The 17306-nt window shown below is 42.2% G+C and overlaps 1 long non-coding RNA gene across 1 annotated transcript in view; it reads left to right on the top strand.

The window, feature by feature from the left end:
* The first annotated feature begins 4708 nt into the window (after positions 1–4708).
* The window catches only part of LOC149224827 (uncharacterized), a 92652-nt gene continuing 80054 nt past the window's right edge, over positions 4709–17306 (top strand). Inside the window, exon 1 of the long non-coding RNA XR_016249104.1 lies at positions 4709–4983. This is a non-coding gene — a long non-coding RNA (uncharacterized LOC149224827). The remainder of the gene's footprint in view (positions 4984–17306) is intronic.

The following is a 17306-nucleotide window of genomic DNA, read 5'->3' as shown; positions in this document are numbered from 1 at the left end:
CTGCGCTACTGGTTATGCGCATCAACTCGTCAAAGTAGGAGTCAAGCTCCAGTCGGACTTGTGCCTTTGTCTTTGCCTTAGTGAGTGTCCCAATAGATGGAACTGCATGTGCGCGCACTAAAACATCCATACTCCTGAATGCTCGTGCATGGGAAGCCTGCAAACTAGTGATGAGCTGTGGGAGTTCTTCATAGTTCCGAATCTAACTTCGGATGCGTGCCTTCAACTCGACCGCTCTTGGCTTCATCATCTTGGGCAAGTGTAATGGGGTTCCCTTGGATCTCATTATCCATGTTTGCATGTAGTCAACAACAATGTGCAAGTTTGACAAGATACCTGCTCTCCTAACACATTGTTGCTCCCAACCTTTGAGATGGATAACTGCCTTATGCACAGTACGAAACTTGGAATACAATGTCTGCATGACTGTCTCAAGGGACAATACTTCATCTAGTATCGCTTTCTTCAACTCTGCTCGCACATATGCTGTAACCAATTCTCCTCCCTGCTTGGCCGTCTATAACTCCTTAGCCATTCGCTCATTTTCAGCTACCAAGAAGCGAACACTCGAGCTAGTGGCTTCAACATATGCTCTGGTAGCATCGGGCAATGTTGCTGGATGCTTGTGCACGTCAGACGCGATCACTCGTTCTTCAAACTACGCAGGAGATGTGTTGTCATCCGAGTAGACACTCTGAGTGATTGCACAACTCTATGTTGGGACTCATCGAATGATATGTTGTGCATCTCTCCTTCTGGATTGTCTCCAAGGATCTTAGTATCTCCTTGGTCTCTTGGGACTTGCTCTGCTTCCGGATCCAATGAAGTTGGTGGATCGACCTCTTGATGGTAAGGCATGAGGCCAATGTCTTGCTCTAACTCTTGTTGCTCATATCCATATCCATCTACTCAAGTGCTTGTTCAATCTCTTGAGCAAAGTCCTGTTCCTGCGACTACTCACCCTGTCTGCTTGGTGCCCACTGTTTGGATGAGTCTACTACCTATACGGGCGTGGTTTCATCTGTGTGTACATGTTGCACCCATGTTGTACCTATTCTTGTTGTGCTTCCTTCTCCTGTCTGTGTAGCTCCTGTTCCTTTCGGAGTTGCTCCTTCAACTCATGCAACTCCTTCACTGTTTCCTCCATCCTCTGTTTTTCTCTCTGCCTTTGCACGGTCCTCATATCGCGTTTTGCCTCTTCACCTCTATTGCCAAAGCTTCTTTATGCACAAGTGGGTATGCTCTGATCTTGCAGCTTTGTTCCGCCTCTGTGTTGTCGACAATCTTTCTCTTGCCTTTATCGTGCACCGATATGTTTACCTCTGTTGCTGGTGCTCTCCTGGATGTTGCTTCATGCTGCTTCGCTAATCATTCCACAACGATGCCAACCGGTTCATTGAGCTTGGAGAAGCTATAACAATATCTCCATGGGTCTTCCTCCGTCCAATGACATGCCCCATGAATCCACTGAAACTGTACTCTCTCGCCGTGATCTTTCACAATACAATGTGAGTCATACGGGTTGAAGCTTCGGACATCGAAATGATATTTCTTGATCTCATCTGTTTCGACATCCGCATGCTTGAGGTTTCATATCTTGTACAACCCGATCTACAATAGAAGAGTGGGCCAAGGTGCCTTCTTCTTCCAGTGCACCTTAGCTGACAGTCTTGCCGAGATGTGGTATGATATTTCTTGCATGACGAGCTTGTCCATGGCAAACTTCGGTAAACACGTGTGGAGGCTTCTCCACACTGTACATTCGTATGAAGGTGGCGGACGGTGAGGCATACCAATCCACTATGTCGATCAGTGCCTCCATTGCTGCCTTCAACATGCAAGGTGGATCTTGTACAAATATCATCTTGTACACTGGGGTGACAAAATGATCTGACCGTTGTGTGATAACTCCTTTGAAGCTGCTTTCGGAAAATAATTTACAATAAGTATTCACAGGGGTTTTGGCCGATGTCCATGCCCACTTCATGCCTGAGAATTGCTGACAGGCACATATGGCATCTAAGATGTAAGTGGACATGTAGATTTCTGCTCACTGACCTTTGGGCAGTTGCCGAGCCCCTGTTACCTGTTCCTTCAACCTGTGAGCCAACATGTCGGACCAGTTGCATGCTTTGCCTTCACTGGCTAGTTGGTCCAATGCGATCACCCAACTCTGCGGGAAGGTCTCTGTGCTCTCTTGGCCATACAAGCGACATGCAAAGATGATCAAGTATTGATACGCCTTCTGCAATATTCTTGTCTTGTAAATCTGGTTGGGTGTCATCTTGAATTTGGCCGACTCCTTTACCCAGTTCTTCAAGATATCCCTGGAGTTGGCATTGCTACTAGGTATGCTGAAGGGTGTCTCGATGGTGATCACTGGCTTCGACAAATGGTAAATTTGCTGATAATCTTGTGCCCTTAAGGTACTAATCTCCGTCCCACTAACATTGCTCAATGTCATCGTCTCAGGACTAGTGTGCGAGATGATAGAATGTATCATGTCCGCGCATGGGAATGCAGGATACCTGCATGCAATTTGGTACAAGCCAGACTTGTGAATGTTCACATAGACTTGGCGATCTTTGAGATCTTCCCCAAATGTGCCTGAGAATGCATCATTGACCTCTTGCCATTCCATCTTGATGTCTTTGTCTGCGATCAGCTTGGTGTCTTCATAGATTGACAAACTCGTAGACACACTGCTGCTCTAGTTGCGCTTCTGTCGGTGTCCTTTGACCCTGCTCTCTTGGAAGCCATTGATCCTGAACCACTGAGAGACGGACGAACAAATGCTATATTTGGAGACACGGTGACATGCATGGCAATAAATTTGTCAGTTAAAACCAAAACAAACTTGAGGGATGACATGCAGCATACCTGGGGATTCACTGGCAAGGATTGCGCAATTTTCACTGGGAAGCCGGGAGACTGACTGCAGAAACTACGCAAAAGGCAGTCCGAACTGTCAGGAGACTAGTTGACTGCTGGAATTGCGCAATCCAGACTAGCCTGCTGGGTGTTGAGATTGTGCAATGCGCAATTTCAGCTGGCAAGTGTTGCAGGCCCAGGGACTACATTGCTCAATTTTCTAGGCCAATAGTCACTGCCTCTCAGAATTGCGCAAGGCAAGACTAAAGGGCAGTCACTGGCTAGAATTGCACATTTTCTGGGAGGAAGGCAGAGCCTTCTCTCTCAGAATTGCGCAATGTTGTCTTGGTGAGGGAGAGTCTGAGCCAACGTTGCCCAGACTCGTCGACGGGCAACTAAAAGCAACTGAAAATGTGAATGCATGGCGATACTGAGTGTAAGCAGGAGTGAATGATCGTGCATGCAAACAATGAATGCAAGATTCAGAAAATGAAACAACATGCATGTGTGTGAAACGAGTCATCAAATCGACGACCGTTCGTGCAAAACAGTGTCATGCATGCGACAATAGTGAGATGCTAATGAAAATTGAAACGGTGCTTGTATAAGCTAACATGCATATAAACTATAGCAAGCGTTCATAAAAATCAAGCAGATAACACTCACACAAGCCAAAACACAAAAAACAACAGAAATGCTGCAAAAGACAAGTTAAGCGGACTTATCCGGAAATAACTGAGCTGGATGTGTCGAAGACTCCTGGATGTGTTGTGGGATGTCAGAGCTCTAAGATCGATGTGAAGAATGAGCTCTGAAGCGTCGAATAAATAAGTTTGAGGCTCATGACGTGCATGCTACAAATCTAGGGAAAAACAACACTTGGAGGAAGGTTTCTAAAACGATCTTTGCATGTAACCTTTAGCTGCTAAAAATAGCTCCTTAAAATCTAGGGATGCTTTTGCATGCTGCTTTTTCCTATTTCGGGAAAAAGCAGCCCATGCATGCAAGTCAAGTTTTCTTGGTCCCGGGTGGAACCTGTCAACCTGAACGCACATGCAACAACCTGCTTGCTTAAGGGAGAAATTTGTACAATTTTTGGAAGGAAGTTGGGCTGGCTGTCTAGAGGGATTGCGTAATTTCTAGGAGGAGCAATTGACTGCTACCCAAAATTGGGCAATTTCTGCGCTGAGTTGTCCTGCTAGGCCAGATTGCGCAATTTTCACTGGGAAGGTTGTCTGACAGGATTGCGCATTTTTTGAGTCCAACATGCTGCCAGTCAGATTTGCGCAATTTCTGGAGGGAACACTGGTTCTCCTCTAGAATTGCGCAATTTCCTGAGGGAGCTGCTTAGCCAGCAGCTGAACCAAGTCTGAAGAAGCAAGATGTGAAGGGAGGAAAACAAGCTATCACACATAGGCTGATAAGATGCTGAAAAACCAATGAAGCTTGTGTACTTGATAGTTCAAGGCAAGCTGCTAAGGATGGTTGGTAGGGAGGCTCCAAAACGAAGCTAAGACAAAATTTTGGAGGGTGGTTGTAGCCACTACAACATAATGTTGCAATCAAGGGAAAGTCTAAGATTTTAATAGCACAGGTAAGGACTGGGTTACATTATCTTAGATGCTAAACAGGCAGATAGGTATTTCCCAAGGAAGAGTGGGAAGAAAAAACTTTTGTGAAAAAGGAGCAGTTGAAACCGAATGACACTTTATCATAGAGTGTTGCCTATAAAGACATTCATAGTCAGTTCGAAAGCGACATGAAAGTGGACAATGTGTGTGAGCTATTTGTGGAAGGAAAGCTTCACAAGACAATGAACTTTTTGATCATGATTCACGCCAAAAGAGCATTGTATTATGCTTTGTTGGTTGGATATATAGTACCTTATACCGTTTTAGTCGTAATTGAACTTTTTCAATTCAATTCAGTGTTTGTGCACCACGCAGTTTCACCGAGTTGTGAATATCGAATTGTGAGTGAATCGCTGGAAGTTGGAGCCATGGAAAGAGACGTGCCTTAAAAAAAAAATAGCAAAAATAATCCACGTCGACTTGTTCGAGTAGGAAGACGACTAATGAGTGTACATGGTTTCCAACGCATAGATGCACCCTGGTAAGAACTCTGGCAATACGTTGTCTGTAGGTTTACTTTGTTCAACTTCATGTCGTTTTAACCCTGATCAGAAATTAGAGTTCGTTTTCTCCGCATCTGCAAGATCAATCTCCTCTTATTTATTTTACGCTTAAGCTTGAGTTACATGGTGCTCCCATTGTGCTACATTTTTCTTCCTTTTTTAGAGCTTTTAAGGTCGTTATTATGTGACTGCAAATGAAACACCAACGAGATTCCAATTTGTCACCACTAAGCCTATGTGTAGTAGTGTAGGACGTCCAGCGAGCTAGTGATGGAGAGTTTTTGAGTTTCATGCTAAAGGGTTTGGGTTGATTATTGGCTTGTTGGTTTTCCATTGCGTGCCTCATTGGATGTCTCTGTCAGGCGATGTGCCATAATCAACACCAACAATATTGGACTGGATAACTTCGGCAAGGGAGTGAAAAATGTACAGTAGTTAAGCATAGTTAAATTGGATTTTGTTCATGGCTAAATATTTTGATCTCGATTCCCGAAAATGTCTGCAAAAGGTTGCAGAAAGGAAGCCAAGTTACAAACAAGGCCACATGAATGGCGAGCTAGGACTCACTGAATACAAACATGCCTTGCAACACAGGATTTGCATTTAGAAAACATGCATAGAGCATTGCGTCGGGGTATCGAAAATCACGCTTAACAGTGGAGGACGTATGCTGTAAATCCTTGATTCTAGGGCTTTGAAATTTTAGGAGAGGTTTAAGTTTGTTAAGAATCACACTAAAAAATGGTGCATAGAATTTGCGCAATGGAAGGAAGCTCGTAAAAATTGCTTAGATGGCAGTTAAGACAACCATGTATAAGGTTTCTGATCGACTGTGCGAGATCTAGTTTCAACACCGAAGGAATGAAACACAAATAACTATAATCGAGGAAGCCCACAAAATTGAATAAAATGTTTGTTGTTTACTTCTAGTCAATGCTCTCCTTAGACATAAATTTATAGATTTTAGCGGGATGGTTGGACTACTATCATATGGTCTACTCCTGCAATCATATCAAAGCACTTGGAATGTCTCTCTAAAACAAATTCGTTTGCTCCCTGTTTGATCACCAATTATTTGAAAAAGTTCATAGACCAAGGTTCCATGTCAAGTGTTTGACAAAATGCCTGAACCAACATCACATTATTCAAGCCATAATGTTCAAGCACACGTAATGCTTTTCATTCCAAAAACATTTTGTGGAGGTAGGCACCACTCTATCTTGCCTTTAGCTTATAGCCTTATCCATCAATGGGTGATTGATCACGTTTGTCTATAGGTTGTAGATGGTAATTTTGTTCTTCACATGACCTCTTCTTAAGCGTTATTTTGGTTGCTCATTTGAAAATATCCTTTGGTTTGCAATTAATTACAACGGCTGCAATATTCTTGGCAGCAAAGCCAGAGGAGTCTTCCCACCTCCTTTTGGTTTGCAATTAATTACAACGGCTGCAATATTCTTGGCAGCAAAGCCGGAGGAGTCTTCTCACCTCCTAAAAAACATGCTTGCAGTGTCATATAAGAGTTACCATAAACGTGATTTGGCCAATATGATCTTTCAATATATCTTGACTTTCTTGGGTGACAATGATGAAAATTTCTTATTTCAGTCACTACTGTTAATTTCTCTTCGGGCTGTATTGTTCTTTGCTTTGATAATTGTATTTCATTATTTTTCATATGGAATTCACCCCACAAAATCATAATATCATTAGTAGCATATGCAATTATATAGAAAAAACAATATCATCATCAATGCAGCGGAACATAAGGGAACAATAGAAGAAAAGCATTCACACATAGAGACACCGGGATTGGTCAGAGACCAGGGCAAAACCCCACAAGGGGGAAACTCTTTCAAATTCTTCTTCTTATTAGATAGTCATAAAATGTTTAGCAAAGAGAGAGTACAATGATCCAGATCTTCAACCATAAAATTATCTAGCAAAATCAACTAAACAACATCCAAGAGATGAACCCAGTAATACTAATAATCAAAAACCTTGATTCAGAAGCCTGCAGTCAACTGTCACTTGAATCTACAGTCTCCTATCAGACGCAACCCTAAGTCCTGACCGCATGGAGCAAATTCTCCTGTTTGTGGTTGAAGCGTTTTGGCCGCACAAATAGGCTTATGTGCGTGCGACTGCATCCGAAATTTTCTTGTGGCATGCTTGCGACTGCGAACCAAAAACCCTAATCACACGAGCAAGTTTCAAACCCTATGATTTCAGACATGTACCAACGAATTCCCCGCGAACCAATTTCAGACATGTGCGAGCCAAAAACAAAGAAGAGAAAAAAAGAATGCTTGATGATTGTCTTCAAATGAGGGTCACTTGACTTGTATTTATAGCCATCCAAGGGTGTCCAATTTCTCATTTGGGCCGACCTATCCTTTTGTGCACATGTGGGTTTCCATATTAAAAATGTATTTTTCCTTAACCAAATTAAATTCTTCTTTGGGCTAGAAGGGGTCTTCTTTGATGAGGAAGATTGTCAAATGGAGGGAATTTGTTCTTGAGCTGTCAAATTAACACTCCCTCTCAGCTAGGGAGAAATTACTGACTGCAACACATGTCCCATCACAAGTGTCTGATCATCACCAAATGTCGTCATTGCTCATCTTGGCTCATCTCTACTCATCTCTGATCATCTCTGCTTATCCCTGTTCATCTCTACTCATCTGTGTTTGTCTTTGCTCATATGTGCTCATCTTGCTAACCTTTGCTTGTCTTCTGCTCATATGCTGAACACTCTTGAATCTAAAAGAAGAAGAATTTGACATCGGAGGGGAACCCAAGCTACCACCCTCAATAACATCGGAGAGCTGAGCTCAATCTGGGACAACATCAGGGAGCCCAACCTAACCCAAAATCCACTGACCCTGAGGAAGGTCCTATGGGACACTCTCACCCCAAGTCATCTCATAGGGGAGCATATGTCTTCCACCCTATGTCAAGGAATAGGCAAGATATAATATCTCTTCCATCCTATTGCCTACTAATCTTCCCAACAACGACCCTCAAGAGTCATGTAGTAGAACGCCTGCATCATAATCCGAGCTTGGGTGAGATACCTGACTTACCAAAGGTAAGGATCACACACCCAAGCCTCCTCAACCCATTGGCAAGATGGGGAGGGACAATCCCAACAAGCCCAACTTGTGGGTATGATGCCAATTGGGGTATACTCTGCTAGACCAAGATAGGGGAGCATATGTCTTCCACCCTATGGGTGACAAATAGGGGCGATACCCTATTTTCCAGAGATCCCTCAACCCTAGGAGCCCTCAATGCTCCATTCCCTCCTTGGGGAGCTCAACCAAGGGAGAAGAGCTATGCTCAGTGTTCTCGATCAGTTCAGACCCTTCCCCAGGAGAGTCACATCCATCAATCCATGCTGCTCTTTGTAGATCAGAAACATATCAACCGGCTCATATCTGGTACTGACTCAAATAATTCACAGAAGGGTTCAATCATACTGCTTTATGTAGTTCTTTCGAGCAACAATCCTCTGTTTTATTGTTCATATAGAACACCAAATCAAATGTTATGCTAGAGCAAATACATGTCATAAAAGGATACCTTATTCATCTTTCTTCTCATATAGGCAACAACCACAAGCCTAAGCTTGTTTCATACAACAACACAGTCTCTATTGGTTTCTAGTAGCATCAGATGTGCACTAAGTCTCAAAATTTGCAAGGAGGCTTAGACACATGCATTCTTCAATACCCAGAAATCGTTTTGGGAAATTCCACCCGGAGACAGTGTTATTAAAATAATTAATTATTTTTAATAAGACCTTAAGTTTAAACTTAGGAAATTAAAATAATTAATGGGTATTAATCTAAACTGTGGGTGAAACTTCTAGAAGAAGGCGGAGATCAAGTCAATATGATCCTAGCCATTGATTAAAATCTAATCTGGGTCATTGATTGATCAACGAGAGGATTATAAGAGGAGGCTTGATGGGCACTTGGAGAAAACACTAGAGAGAGATACTCAGTTACTCGAGTAAGATTGATTTTCTCATTGGTCGAAGTTCGGCAATAGAAAATTGAATCAGAGGGAGGGTTGTAGGTGAGAAAGGAAGAGAGGGCATCAACATCTTTCGAGAGTGCAAGGTAGCAAGACACAGAGCAGGAACAGGGTGATGCGGAAAGAGGCAGCGTAGAGGTAGATTGACGCAGAGCCTGCGTGGGCAGTTAGACGCTGGGTCAGTGTGAGAAGTTTGATGCAGAGGAACGCAAAAGGATTTCGGTGAAGAGGAGTACTTCTCCTGGATCATAAATTTGTCAGGAAGCGCCAGTAAAATTTCTCATTCCTGTTTTGCTGGTTGTAATTTGTACATGAGAATTTGTTGAAGAATAATAAAGAAATCCTCATCTACTGCACTGATTTTCCCACATTGGGTTTTTCTGGGGACGATTGTCCAAAAATAACTGTGTCATTGTGATTGTATTTGTGCCAGTATTTTTTCCTTTCATTTACTTTTTGCAATATTTTAATTGTGAAGACTGCAGTAGAATATATTTCGATATTTGTTGTAAGAACATTGTGAATAACTTATTTATGAGATGATATGTAGAAGAAATAATATTAATCACTACAGTAAGATTTCTATTTAGAAATTTTCACATGGTATCAGAGCTAAGGGAAAGCAGAAGTCGAAAGACCTAGCGTTGAAGGAAGAAAGGAATTCGAAATTGCTGCAAGAGCAGTAATTCGAATCTCGAAGGGGCTTGCATAGTTCAAAGCCAAGAGGATTAGATTTCGTGGGAAAAATCTCCCTGAGTGAGTCGATAGAGAGGTAAGTCTTTCTGATCGAAATTTGTCAGCGGTAGAAGGAACAACGCAACAGAAGATTCAGCGAGAGGGGTTGTCTCAGGTGGGATGCAGTTTTTCCTGCAGCAATTGCTGGGACAAGTTAGCGTCGAAAATTGGCACAATATGGATACTCAAAGTGTCTCAGAGTTATCTACTAGATTAGATGAAGAATTCACATGCCTAGCAAATTCAGCATCAGCAGATGTTTGGTACATTGATAGCGGGGCTTCAGCTCATATGACTGGAGTACGAGAACATTTCTTGAGCTATCAAGAAGAACAAATGGACTTCCAAAGCAATATGGGAAACATAACGAAATGTACTCCAGTAGGGAGAGGCACCATAGCATTTCAGATGGAAGCAGGGACCAACATCCGAGCCACCAATGTGCTGCATGTGCCAGGATTAAGAATGAACTTGATTTCAGTGTCCTAGTTACAGGACAAGGAATACAATGTATACTTCATGGGAAGGAAAGTATACATCAAGCATCCAAGCTGGAAGAAGAAAAGGCAAATTGGGATTCGAAGCAACAAGTTGTATACATTGCAGTTTGAGTCACCAATGGCACTGGTAGGTAGCAACTATAATGGTGAGAAGGAGCGAAATGAATTATGGCACAGGAAATGGGGCATTTACACCATGGAGCACTGAGGGTGCTCAGAGAGACTGTTATAGGAGTACCAGTCCCTAGTAGTGAACATGATGACTTATGCAGAGGATGTGTACTAGGGAAATACGCTAAAGCAACTTCTTCGAGAAGTTACAATAGAGTAGAATGTGTATTAGGATTGATACACTCAGATATCTGTGGTCCTATGTCCACAAGAGCTCTTAGTGGTGGCGAATACTTCGTCACCTTTATCGATGATCACTCCAGAAAAACCTGGATCTATTTCTTAAAAACCAAGGATGAGGTCTTTGATCATTTTCGAGAGTTTAAAGCTCTTGTTGAAAATATGACAGGGAAAAAGATAAAGGTATTGCATTCAGATAATGGTGCAGAATATACAGACAAAGACTTAACAGATTTCTGCGCAAAGGAGGCCATCAAAAGGGAGTGGACAACTCCATATAATCCAGAGTAGAATGGAGTAGTAGAACGGAAAAATAGAACTATTGTTTGGGCAGCCAAAGCTATGTTGTATGATCAGGATCTACTTTGGTATCTATGGGCAGAAGCTTGCAACACAACAATGTATATCCAGAATAGAACTCCTCATAGAGCATTTGGGAAGAAAACGCTCGAAGGGGTCTTTGTAGGGAAGAAGCCGGAAGTCAGTCATCTCAGGTATTAAAAAACGTGGCTTATTGTCACATTCCAGATGAGAAGCACAGTAAACTGGATCAGACTACAGAAAAGGGGTATTGCGTAGGATACATCAAGACCTCAAAGGCATACAAAATCTACATTCCTAGTAGCAGGAAGATTGTAGTGAGACGGGATGCAAAGTTCATGGAGGACAGAGCTTTCAGGAAATCTCGTGAGATGCTTGCAGAAGATCAGTCAGGAGATGTTCCATTAGTCCAAGAGCAGTAGGGGCAACAAGGAGGACAAGTAGGAGGACAAACACCTGGATCGAGTATAGTGACCAGTACCAGTATCTCCTCAGAAGGAGGAAATGCAGATAGTTCTCAGCAAATGGAATGACAGGATTAGGAGGAGGAGTTGGTTGAGCCTCCCACCACCAGTGGTAGAACCAACAAAGAAGTATGACAAACACTGAGGGATGCAGAGGAGTTTGTTGGAGCTCCTAGAACCGAGAAAAGGCAACGTAGACAACCTGACAGATACCAGGCATTGGTAGCTCAGGTTGAAGAACCCTCTAGCTTTTAGGAAGCTGTTCAACACCAAGTATGGGTGGATGCCATGGTAGAAGAATACAACTCTATCACGACGAATGATGTTTGGGAAGTAGTACCTAGACCAAAAGATAGAGGAGTATAGAGAAGTACAGGGCAAGGTTCGTGGCAAAGGGGTATGCTCAGAAAGAAGGAATAGACTATGAAGAGACCTTCGCCCTAGTTGCTTGATACACCTCTATCAAATCCGTTATATCCCTAGCAACTCAAATGGATGGGAGATTCACCAAATGGATGTTAAGACAACTTTCTTGAACGGGGTGATAGAACAGGAGGTGTATATAGAACAACCCGAAGGCTTCGAAACTCATGAGAAGAAAACTCATGTTTGCAGATTAAAGAAAGCCCTGTGTGGGCTCAAGCAGGCACCCAGAGCATGGTATGGTCGGATTGATAGTTATTTGCAGCAGTTGGGATTTATCAAGAGTGATGTTGATCCCAATCTCTACTATTCGATGGTACAGAATGAGCCACTTATTCTGGTATTATATGTAGATGACCTGTTCCTAACTGGGTCATCCAGGCTCATACAGGATTGCAAGAAGAATCTTGAAGTTGGATTCGACATGAAGGACATGGGTTTGATGCATTATTTTCTAGGATTGGAAGTTTGGTAGAAGAATGGGGAGATCTTCCTTGGACAAGGAAGATATGCTACAAAAATTCTGAAGAGATTCAAAATGCAGAATTATCGACCCATGGGTACTCCCATGATCACCAACTGGAAGAAAATAGATGCATCAGGAGATAAGGAAGTAGACCCCACCTTGTACAGATAACTCATTGGGTCGCTCATGTATCTAGTCAACACTAGGCCGAACATTTGCTTTGCTGTCAGCACTCTTAGTCAGTTCATGGTAGAACCTAAAAGGGTGCATTGGGCAACAACTAGGCACATTCTTACATATGTGCGCGGAACAGTCGGATATGGGTTGAAATACTCCCGAGGGGAGGATGTCAGATTGAATGGGTTCATAGATGCAAATTGGGCAAGTAGTTTAGTAGACCCAAAAAGTACCTCGGGGTACTGCTTCAGTGTTGGATCAGGGATGATATCTTGGTGAAGTAGGAAGCAAAAATCGGTAGCTTTGAGCTCAGCAGAAGCAGAATGTATCACCGCTAGCACAGCTACGTGCGAAGCTATATGGCTCAAAAAATTGCTTGTGAGCTTGTTTAGAAAAAGGATGGAGGTGACCAGGGTTTACTATGATAATTAGAGTTGTATCAAACTCTCTGAGAATCCAGTATTTCATGATCGGTCGAAACACATAGATATCCGATGTCACTTTATCAGAGACTGTGTTTAGCGTGGGGCAGTATAGCTACAATATGTCCCCACAGGAGAGTAGATAGCCAATATACTCACAAAGGCTCTAGGAAGAGCTAAGTTCACTCAGTTCAGAGAGCAGATGGGTATGGTAGAAAATCCGTTTCAGTAGCAACAGTAGTTTGCAGTGCAGGGACAATTGGCAGTGGCAGTGGCAGTAGCAGTACAAATGCAGAAATTCATAGGGAGTTGCAGCATGAATGCAGTGTTGACAGTGGCAGGGTTAACAACAGTACAAATGCAGCATTTGCGCAGAGGTTGGTGGACAACATAACAAACATCAGCAACGCAGAGGGAGATGTCACAGAACAGAGTGATGCTTCAGCAGGTTGCATTGTTAGAGCACATTCCTCACTAAGGGAGAGTGTTGATTTCTGGTAGCACCGAGTGTGCTCTAAGTCTCAAAATTTGTAGGGAGGCTTAGACACTTGCATTCTCCGATACCAAGAAATCGTTTTGGGAAATTCCACCCGAAGACAGTTTTATTAAAATAATTAATTATTTTTAATGGGACCCTAAGTCTAAACCTAGGAAATTAAAATAATTAATGGGTATTAATCTAAACTCTGGGTGAAACTTCTAGAAGAAGGTGGAGATCAAGTCAATATGATCCTAGCCATTGATTAGAATCTAATCTGGGCTGTTGATTGATCAACGAGAAGATTATAAGAGGAGGATTGATGGGCATTTGGAGAAAACACCAGAGGCAGATACTCAGTTACCCGAGTAAGATCGATTTTCTCACTAGTCGAAGTTCGGCAAGAGAAAATCAAATCAGAGGGAGATTTGCAAGTGAAAAAGTGTTAAATTTGGCAACTAGGGCCAAACATCACTTTGGACAACTCTTATGAGGCAACTGATATTTTTGTTGGATTCCTCTTTCCGAGAGGTGTAGGATTGATCTAAAGATCATCCCATTTTGACATGTAAAAAATGAGGTTATAATACATTTTGATTATGGACAAATTGCCAAGGTCGGCCAGCCATCAAATTGGCCTCCTCCAGCCTTCAACGTTGGATATATATTATAAATACAAGGTGCCTCCTCCTCATTTTGGCATCTCATCTCATTCATCTTTCTCTCTCTCATCTTGATTGGGTACGGATTTCTGGGCCTCTCTCTCTCCACACGTGCGAAAGGAAGACTATCTTTTCTAGCTGTTGCGTTGACCAGATTTGACCGAAATTTCAGGAGGCCAAAATTTTAGGAGACCGAAATTTCAGGAGGTTGACTTTGACCAGCGTTGACCCTGTTTGACTTCGGTTTTGTGAGGGAGACTTCTGTTTGGGCAGGCCGCTGTTCTGGGCACAAAAACCAAGGCAGTTTGACCCTTGCGTTGATTGCCATAATTCAGGTGCTGCATTGACCAGATTTGACTAGTTAATTTCAGACTGTTTTGGGCTGCATTATCTTGCTGTTGGAGGCCGAGTTGACCAAGGTTGACCGAGCTGTTTTGGAGGTCAATTTCAGCCTTGTTGACCAACGTTGAATTTCTGGTTAGGGCTTTCTGTTTCTACTATTTTGACTGATTAGTTTGGGCAAGTGAATATTGTAAATTGTACTCTCTCTCTCTGTTGAACTTTTGAAGAATTATAAAAAGAATTGATCAAGGGTTTCCCCACATTGGGGTTTGTCCCTGGCTGGTGCCATATCTTGTGTCCTCTTGTGTTGGCTTGTCTTCTACTGTTATTGTTTATGTTCTATCTGCATTTTACTATCATGTTGATGTGATTGCTATACTAGATATGATATTGGGCTAATAAAGAAAATTGAAGTAAAATTGCTCTAAGCATAGAACATACCATTGTTATCCTAAAATTAACATGGTATCGGAGCTGAGGTGAAGACAAAGCCCAAGCAAGAGTGAAGAGCAATCACTAAGAGGAGCAATCACTGATCAAGAACAAGTCTCAATGGCCTCCACATCCTACTTCAAGTCTGATGATAAGCTTCATGATAAGTCTGATTATCATGCATGGAAGATGTCTCTTGATTTGACTTTAGAAGAGCAAGATGTCATGGATTATGTGCAGGGAAAGATTCTGGAACCTCCTTCAAATGCACCGGCTGCTGCTAAGACAAAGTACAAGAAGGGTGAAGTCAAAGCCAAGAAGATCATTAGGGATTCTATTCATAAGCACTTAGTTGCTTACATCTCCGATTTGAATACATCAAAGGAGATATATGACAGGTTGGTTGGCATGTTCAAATCTAGCAATGAAAATCAAATTATTTTCCTCAAGAACAAGCTGAAGGATATAAAGAAGGGAAAAGGTGAGGATATTCAATCCTACTTCATGAGGATTACCGGGATAAAACATGATCTTCTTTCGATTGGTGAAGCTATTGCTAATAGGGAGCTCACTCTCATTGCCCTTGGAGGTCTTCCTCTCGAATGGCATGTGTTCAACACTATTATTCTCAATAACGATAGAATTCGAGGTTTTGAAGAATTGCTGACTAGATGTTTTCAAGAAGAAACAAGGATGATGGAATTGGAGATGCCTTTGAATAGGAATAATCTTACCGCATTCTCCGCTCATGCCAAGAGGAAGAACAATGCAGGTTCAAAGAAGTAAAGTCAAGGAAGACCGAGATTCAAAAATGGAAGGAAGGGAAGATGCTTCGTTTGCAACAAGTTTGGTCAGTATGCCAGGGAGTGTCCAAATAGAAGGGACACATCTCATGATGATGATCACAATCATTTTCGGGGCAACAACAATAATCAAAGGAATGGCAGGTTTAGCAACAAAGGGAAAATGAATGCTTTCGCTACTCAACTTGGAAATGATTGAGCTTCTAAAAGAACAAGAAACTCTAGGTATGATGAGTCTAATGTTGTAAATTCTAAGCAAAAGGAATTTTATCTTATATCTGCCCTCTCTACTGCCTCTCCTCCAGATACTTTGGGAAATTGGTTGATTGATAGTGGTGCCTCAAGGCACTTCACCGAGTACAAGGAAATTCTTTCAAATCTAATAGAGAAGGATACAAATTTGGAAATTATCCTTGGATACAATGCCACCTATCCTGTGAAGGGAGTTGGGAATGTTACCCTTCAATTGAATCAAGGTAACACCGTTTATCTTCAAGAAGTACTATATGTACCTGATCTAAAGAAGAATCTAGTGTCTATCTCGACGATGGAAGACAAAGGATTCAAGGTGGCATTCATTGATGGAAAGGTACGTGTGTGGAAAATAAATTTCAAAGAAGCATTTACTCTTGGATTCAGGGTTGACAGTTTATATCAAGTTGGAGGAAGTCCACTGGGAGCCATGTCTTGCGACACATCTCTTCAATCTGAACTATGGCACCGAAGGTTTTCTCATCTTCACTATAAGGCTCTACTCGATGCAAGGAAGATAGTTACAGGTATGCCCGAATTCAAAATAGAGCATGAAGGTGTATGTTAGGGATGTGCTAGGGAAAAACATACAAGGGGACTATTCCCCTCAAGTGATAGCAAGACCACAAACATTTTGCAATTGGTTCATTCTGATCTATCTGGTATGTTGCCTGTGACATCATTAGGAGGATATTTATATTATGTTGTCTTTGTGGATGACTTCTCTCGCAAAACTTGGATATATTTCTTGAAGAAGAAGGATGAAATATTCTCATGGTTCTGTGCCTTCAAAGCCTTCGTGGAAAATCAAATAGGGGAGAAGATCAAGATACTGAGGACTAATAATGGAACCGAGTATGAGTCAAATGAATTCAATGATTATTGCAGGAAGTTGGCATTAAGAGGGAGACTACTACTGCATATACTCTTGAGAAAAATGGTGTTGCTGAAAGGAAGAATCGTTCCATTATAGAAGCCACTCGTGCCATGCTTCATGATCAAGGACTTCCAAAGTTCCTATGGGGAGAAGCTGCCAACACTGTTGTGTACATTCAAAATCGATGCCCTCATCAAGCATTGGACTCCAAAACTCCCGAAGAAGTTTTCACCGGTAAGAAACCTAATGTTTCTCATTTTAGAATTTTTGGTAGTCTCGTATACTTTCATGTGCCAAAAGAAAAGAGAAGTAAATTGGAGGCATCTGGGAAGAAAGGAACTTTTGTGGGCTACAATGAAACTTCTAAGGCATATAGAATCTATGTGCCTGGTCAAAGAGAAGTAGAGTTGAGTCATGATGTCACCTTCAATGAGGATGCTGCCCTAAGGAAGATTAGCAACCTTCCTATTCCAAGGAAGGACAAAGAAGCAGATGCAGGAAATCAGGGAGATTTGTAGGATGAGCCAATGCCCGATGTTGAAGAACCGATGGATC

This window comes from Pinus tabuliformis, chromosome Q, assembly GCF_031772625.1.
Source record: "Pinus tabuliformis cultivar Carrire ecotype Pingquan chromosome Q, CPIR1, whole genome shotgun sequence".
NCBI lineage: Eukaryota > Viridiplantae > Streptophyta > Pinopsida > Pinales > Pinaceae > Pinus > Pinus tabuliformis.
The sequence above is the reverse complement of the archived record's forward strand: the minus strand, read 5'-3'. Positions and strand labels throughout refer to the sequence as shown.